The sequence below is a fragment of the Lolium rigidum genome, chromosome 2 (genome assembly GCF_022539505.1).
Source record: "Lolium rigidum isolate FL_2022 chromosome 2, APGP_CSIRO_Lrig_0.1, whole genome shotgun sequence".
Classification (NCBI taxonomy): domain Eukaryota; kingdom Viridiplantae; phylum Streptophyta; class Magnoliopsida; order Poales; family Poaceae; genus Lolium; species Lolium rigidum.
In genome coordinates this window covers 64,028,349-64,034,348 of record NC_061509.1, presented here as the reverse complement: position 1 = coordinate 64,034,348, position 6,000 = coordinate 64,028,349, and positions in this window count along the sequence as shown.

Genomic DNA, 6,000 nt, shown 5'->3' with positions numbered 1-6,000 from the left:
CATCACCTTCCCGACCGGGTATAGGTCAGGTGGCACGCCCTGCACTTCGCATCGCCGCGTGTGACCGGAAGAGCATTGCGGGCCGTCGCTCGGAGGGGTCTCAGCCAGCCGCAGCTCTAGGCTCTTCCCGGCTCTACGGTGTTGACAAGGCCGCTGCCCGCTCGGTGGGTTTTGGCAGATCAACGGTTGGGTGAACAAATTACGGTCGGGCAATTGACAAATAGAGAGGGCATAACAATGCACATACATGACATGATAAGTATAGTGAGATTTAATTGGGCATTACGACAAAGTACATAGACCGCCATCCAACTGCATCTATGCCTAAAAAGTCCACCTTCAGGTTATCATCCGAACCCCTCCGAGTATTAAGTTGCAAAGCAACGAGACAATTGCATTAAGTATGGTGCGTAATGTAATCAACAACTACATCCTCGGACATAGCGCCAATGTTTTATCCCTAGTGGCAACAGCACAACACAACCTTAGAACTTTCGTCATCTTGTCCCAGGTGTCAATGCGGGCATGAACCCACTATCGAGCATAAATACTCCCTCTTGGAGTTAAAAGCAAAAACTTGGCCGAGCCTCTACTAGTAACGGAGAGCATGCAAGATCATAAACAACACATATGTAATAACTTGATAATTAACATGACATGGTATTCTCTATCCATCGGATCCCGACAAACACAACATAGAGTATTACAGATAGATGATCTTGATCATGTTAGGCAGCTCACAAGATCCAACAATGAAGCACAATAAGGAGAAGACAACCATCTAGCTACTGCTATGGACCCATAGTCTAGGGGTGAACTACTCACTCATCACTCCGGAGGCGACCATGGCGGTGTAGAGTCCTCCGGGAGATGAATCCCCTCTCCGGCGGAGGTGCCGGGGGAGATCTCCCGAATCCCCCGAGATGGGATCGGCGGCGGCGGCGTCTCGGTAAGGTTTTCCGTATCGTGGTTTTTCGCATCGGGGGTTTCGCGACGGAGGCTTTAAGTAGGCGGAAGGGCAGAGTCGGGGGCCGACGAGGGGCCCACACCATAGGGCGGCGCGGGCCCCCCTTGGCCGCGCCGCCATGTGGTGTCGCCACCTCGTGGCCCCACTTCGTATGCTCTTCGGTCTTCCGGAAGCTCCGTGGAAAAATAGGCCCACGGGTCTTCGTTTCGTCCAATTCCGAGAATATTTCGTTACTAGGATTTCGAAACCAAAAACAGCGAGAAAACGAGAACTGGCACTTCGGCATCTTGTTAATAGGTTAGTTCCGGAAAATGCACGAATATGACATAAAGTGTGCATAAAACATGTAGGTATCATCAATAATATGGCATAGAACATAAGAAATTATCGATACGTCGGAGACGTATCAAGCATCCCCAAGCTTAGTTCTGCTCGTCCGAGCGAGGTAAAACGATAACAAAGATAATTTCGAAGTGATATGCCATCATAACCTTGATCATACTATTTGTAAACATATGTAGTGGATGCAGCGATCAAAACAATGGTGATGACATGAGTAAACAGGTGAATCATATAGCAAAGACTTTTCATGAATAGTACTTCAAGACAAGTATTAATAAGTCTTGCATAAGAGTTAACTCATAAAGCAATAAATCAAAGTAAAGGTATTGAAGCAACACAAAGGAAGATTAAGTTTCAGCGGTTGCTTTCAACTTGTAACATGTATATCTCATGGATAATAGTCAACATAGAGTAATATAACAAGTACAATATGCAAGTATGTAGGAATCAATGCACAGTTCACACAAGTGTTTGCTTCGTGGTGGAGAGAGATAGGTGAACTGACTCAACATAAAAGTAAAAAGAATGGTCCTTCAAAGAGGAAAGCATTGATCGCTATATTTGTGCTAGAGCTTTTATTTTGAAAACATGAAACAATTTTGTCAACGGTAGTAATAAAGCATATGAGTTATGTACATTATATCTTACAAGTTGCAAGTCTCATGCATAGTATACTAATAGTGCCCGCACCTTGTCCTAATTAACTTGGACTACCGGATCTTTGCAATGCACATGTTTTGACCAAGTGTCACAATGGGGTACCTCCATGCCGCCTGTACAAAGGTCTAAGGAGAAAGCCCGCATTTTGGATTTCTCGCTTTTGATTATTCTCAACTTAGACATCCATACCGGGACAACATGGACAACAGATAATGGACTCCTCCTTAATGCATAAGCATGTGGCAACAATTATTATTCTCATATGAGATTGAGGATATATGTCCAAACTGAAACTTCCACCATGAATCATGGCTTTAGTTAGCGGCCCAAAGTTCTTCTCTAACAATATGCATGCTCCAACCATGAAGGTGGTAGATCTCTCTTGCTTCAGACAAGACGGACATGCATAGCAACTCACATGATATTCAACAAAAAATAGTTGATGGCGTCCCCAGAAGCATGGTTATCGCACAACAAGCAACTTAATAAGAGATAAAGTGCATAAGTACATATTCAATACCACAATAGTTTTTAAGCTATTTGTCCCATGAGCTATATATTGCAAAGGTGAATGATGGGATTTTAAAGGTAGCACTCAAGCAATTTACTTTGGAATGGCGGATAAATACCATGTAGTAGGTAGGTATGGTGGACACAAATGGCATAGTGGTTGGCTCAAGTATTTTGGATGCATGAGAAGTATTCCCTCTCGATACAAGGTTTAGGCTAGCAAGGTTATTTGAAACAAACACAAGGATGAACGGTACAGCAAAACTCACATAAAAGACATATGGTAAACATTATAAGACTCCATACCGTCTTCCTTGTTGTTCAAAACTCAATACTAGATGTTATCTAGACTCTAGAGAAACCAAATATGCAAACCAAATTAGCAAGCTCTAAGTATTTCTTCATTAATAGGTGCAAAGTATATGATGCAAGAGCCTAAACATGAGCACAACAATTGCCAAGTATCAAATTATCCAAGACATTTTAGAGTTACTACATGTAGCATTTTCCAATTCCAACCATATAACAATTTAACGAAGAAGAAACTTCGCCATGAATACTATGAGTAGAGCCTAAGGACATACTTGTCCATATGCTACAGCGGAGCGTGTCTCTCTCCCATAAAGTGAATGCTAGGATCCATTTTATTCAAACAAAACAAAAACAAAAACAAACCGACGCTCCAAGCAAAGTACATAAGATGTGACGGAATAAAAATATAGTTTCGAGGGAGGAACTCGATAATGTTGTCGATGAAGAAGGGGATGCCTTGGGCATCCCCAAGCTTAGACGCTTGAGTCTTCTTAGAATATGCAGGGGTGAACCACCGGGGCATCCCCAAGCTTAGAGCTTTCACTCTCCTTGATCATATTGCATCATACTCCTCTCTTGATCCTTGAAAACTTCCTCCACACCAAACTCGAAACAACTCATTAGAGAGTTAGTGCATAATAAAAATTCACATGTTCAGAGGTGACACAATCATTCTTAACACTTCTGGACATTGCATAAAGCTACTGGACATTAGTGGATCAAAGAAATTCATCCAACATAGCAAAAGAGGCAATGCGAAATAAAAGACAGAATCTGTCAAAACAGAACAGTCCGAAAATATGGATTTTATTAGGCCACCAGACTTGCTCAAACGAAAATGCTCAAATTGAATGAAAGTTGCGTACATATCTGAGGATCATGCTCGTAAATTGGCTTAATTTTCTGAGCTACCTACAGGGAGATAGACCCAGATTCGTGACAGCAAAGAAATCCGGAACTGCGCAGTAATCCAAATCTAGTACTTACTTTTCTATCAAAGACTTTACTTGGCACAACAAAACATAAAACTAAGATAAGGAGAGGTTGCTACAGTAGTAAACAAATTCCAAGACACAAATATAAAACAAAAATACTGGAGTAAAAACATGGGTTGTCTCCCATAAGCGCTTTTCTTTAACGCCTTTCAGCTAGGCGCAGAAAGTGTATCTCAAGTAACATCAAGAGACGAAGCATCAACATCATAATTTGTTCTAATAATAGAATCATAAGGTAACTTCATTCTCTTTCTAGGGAAGTGTTCCATACCTTTCTTGAGAGGAAATTGATATTTAATATTACCTTCCTTCATATCAATAGTGGCACCAACGGTTCGAAGAAAAGGTCTTCCCAATATAATGGGGCAAGATGCATTGCATTCAATATCCAAAACAACAAAATCAACGGGGACAAGGTTATTGTTAACCATAATATGAACATTATCAACTCTCCCCAAAGGTTTCTTTTTAGCATTATCAACGAGATTAACATCCAAATAACAATTTTTCAATGGTGGCAAGTCAAGCATATCATAGACTTTTTTAGGCATAACGAAATACTTGCACCAAGATCACATGAAGCATTACAATCAAAATCTTTGACTCTCATTTTAATGATGGGCTCCCAACCATCTTCTAGCTTTCTAGGAATAGAAGTTTCAAGTTTTAGTTTCTCTTCTCTAGCTTTTATGAGAGCATTTGTAATATGTTTTGTGAAAGCCAAGTTTATAGCGCTAGCATTGGGACTCTTAGCAAGTTTTTGCAAGAACTTTATAACTTCAGAGATGTGGCAATCATCAAAATCTAAATCATTACAATCTAAAGCAATGGGATTATCATCCCCCGGAGTTGGAAAAAATTTCAGCGGCTTTATCACGAGCGAGTTTCAGTAGTTTTAGCAGTTTCGAGTAATTTTGCGCGCTTTGCACTAGGAGTAGAAGCATTTCCAACACCAATTATTTTACCATTGATAGTAGGAGGTGCAGCAACATATGAATCATTAGCATTGCTAGTGGTGGTAATAGTCCAAACTTTAGCTACATTTTCCTTTTTTGCTAGTTTTTCATTTTCTTCTCTATCCCACCTAGCACGCAGTTCAGCCATTAATCTTATATTCTCATTAATTCTAACTTGGATGGCATTTTCTGTAGTAACAATTTTATTTTCAATATCCCTATTAGGCATAACTTTCGATTTCAAAAGATCAACATCAGAGGCAAGACTATCAACTCTAGAAACAATAATATCAATTTTATTGAGCTTTTCCTCAACAGATTTGTTAAAGGCAGTTTGTGTACTAATAAATTCTTTAAGCATGGCTTCAAGTCCAGGGGGTGTATTCCTATTATTGTTGTAAGAATTCCCATAAGAATTAGCATAACCGTTACCATTATTATAAGGATATGGCCTATAGTTATTACTAGAATTGTTCCGATAAGCATTGTTGTTGAAATTATTATTTTTAATGAAGTTTACATCAACATGTTCTTCTTGGGCAACCAATGAAGCTAATGGAACATTATTAGGATCAACATTAGTCCTATCATTCGCAAGCATAGACATAATAGCATCAACCTTATCATTCAAGGAAGAGGATTCTTCAACATAATTTACCTTCTTACCTTGTGGAGCTCTTTACGTGTGCCATTCAGAGTAATTAACCATCGTATTATCAAGGAGCTTTGTTGCTTCACCAAGAGTGATGGACATAAAGGTACCTCCAGCAACTGAATCCAATAAATTCCGCGAAGAAAAATTTAGTCCTGCATAGAAGGTTTGGATGATCATCCAAGTAGTCGATCCATGGGTTGGGCAATTTTTAACCAAAGATTTCATTCTTTCCCAAGCTTGAGCAACATGTTCATTATCCAATTGTTTAAAATTCATTATGCTACTCCTCAAAGATATAATTTTAGCAGGGGGATAATATCTACCAATAAAGGCATCCTTGCATTTAGTCCATGAATCAATACTATTCTTAGGCAGAGATAGCAACCAATCTTTAGCTCTTCCTCTTAATGAGAAAGGGAACAATTTTAATTTTATAATGTCACCATCTACATCTTTATATTTTTGCATTTCACATAGTTCAACAAAATTATTGAGATGGGCAGCAGCATCATCGGAACTAACACCGGAAAATTGCTCTCTCATAACAAGATTAAGTAAAGCAGGTTTAATTTCAAAGAATTCCGCTGTAGTAGCAGGTGGAGC